The following is a 399-nucleotide window of genomic DNA, read 5'->3' on the forward strand; positions in this document are numbered from 1 at the left end:
GCCCAAGATACGACACTCGCGCGTTGTGGTTTCAACTCTTAATCATATTCCCGAGTAGGAGATTGCTAGATTCGGGCGAGCCGTATCTGCCTGTACGTACGTATATTCGCGTGGCCCATCTACATGAAGGTGCTTTTTTAACAGGAGTCTTTTTGCCTCTCTTTACGTTTCCGTAAAATCGGGGTGCTTTTTGAATGTAAGACCCCTCGCCTCTCATTACACCCTACACCTACGATTTATTTAATCTTCTTCACTATCACTGTCTCTATTACTGGAATGTTGATTGTTTTCTTAAACAGATCGCTAATAGGCTACAAACAATTGGATGCTGCTGTCATATTGCTGCAATTATACATCATCCATCTCATGCAAGATATTTAGCGAAAATTTTGATACCAG

The sequence above is a fragment of the Temnothorax curvispinosus genome, unplaced genomic scaffold (assembly GCF_003070985.1).
Source record: "Temnothorax curvispinosus isolate PA1 unplaced genomic scaffold, ASM307098v1 QBEX01017734.1, whole genome shotgun sequence".
NCBI lineage: Eukaryota > Metazoa > Arthropoda > Insecta > Hymenoptera > Formicidae > Temnothorax > Temnothorax curvispinosus.